We start from the raw sequence: 1,383 nt of genomic DNA on the forward strand, positions 1-1,383 counted from the left end.
GTTGTTCAAAAAAGCATAACAACGCCCTTACTTCCTCAGGAGATTTAGGAAATTTGGCACGTCCCCAAAGACTCTTAATAATTTTTATATGAATAGCGAAATGTGGAACTTGGAGCTTTGCTGTTTATTTCTCTATTTTTGTACTTAATCTATTTTAGCATCTAATTTTTATGTATGTACTTTGCACCAAAGACAGCACCATGTGTCGTGACATGCTACTCCTTTCACTGTCCTCCTGTCCGTTCTACCTGGGGACACGTGACAATATAACAAATTCTAATTCTAATGCGAGATAGCATCCTATCTGGATGCATCACACCGCGGCATAGCAACTGCGCTTTCCAAGGTTGTATGAACGTGCGGAGAGTTGTGAGCGTATCTAGTCCATCACGCTAACCAACCTTCCATCCGTTGATTCCAACGACATTTTCCGCTGCCTCGGGAAACCAACAACAGGAGCAAAGACCCCCCTCAATCATTGGGTTACTGTTTTGCATCCTCTTCGGTGGGGCAGAAGATTCCAAAGGTTAAATAAATGGATGAACGGCTTCAAGGACAGTTCCTGCCTCGCTGTCAGAGACTTTTGACCTGATCTGTCAAATGCTCATTCCAATCTCTCTCCCTCTGCACCTTCCCCGCGTCTGTGACACTGTACTCTGCACTCTGGTCTGTTAGTCTAAAGCATTTTGTAAGGTACGATCAGCTGTATAGCATGCAAACAACACTTTTCACTGTATCTTGGCACGTGGAAACAACAATAAATCAATCTCAAACTCACTTCTTATTCTTGATGCTTTTACATTGTCATCGTTCTTTTCCCATTTAAGTGATGGACCGAGATACAGTGAAAAGTTTTGGTTTGCGTGCTGTGCAGTTAGATAATTCTCAACTCTCCTGCCTTTCTTCTGTAGTCCATTACTCCCTCTCTGGTAGAAACATCTGTTTCTTTCTCAACCTTGCATCGACCGAATGACCCAGCATCGATACACCTCTGGGGTAAAGAATTCACTCGCCTCTGAGAGAAGATGTTCCTCCTCATCTCCGACTAAAATGTCCAACCCCTTATTCTGAGTTGATACCTTCAATTGATCAAGTCTCTGATCTGTTGGTTCAAGCTGCACATTATAGTAATGGGTGTGTGTCTGTGTGGTGAGGTATGGGGGGGTGGTGTGTGGTGGGGGATGGAGAAAATGACCTACCATTACTCAGGTTTTCGTTATTTAATTACTGCAGAGAAGAAATACAGTCTCTCCCCTTTCAGAAGCCCAAACGATTCCGGCTACATTGTGCACAATCACATGCTGTCTCAGAGTCAATCATAGTGGGAAGTCAGAACCTTTGTGAATCGACACTTGGCCATCAGATTGCTCACTTGGCCAAACA

The sequence above is a fragment of the Chiloscyllium plagiosum genome, unplaced genomic scaffold (genome assembly GCF_004010195.1).
Source record: "Chiloscyllium plagiosum isolate BGI_BamShark_2017 unplaced genomic scaffold, ASM401019v2 scaf_1793, whole genome shotgun sequence".
Classification (NCBI taxonomy): domain Eukaryota; kingdom Metazoa; phylum Chordata; class Chondrichthyes; order Orectolobiformes; family Hemiscylliidae; genus Chiloscyllium; species Chiloscyllium plagiosum.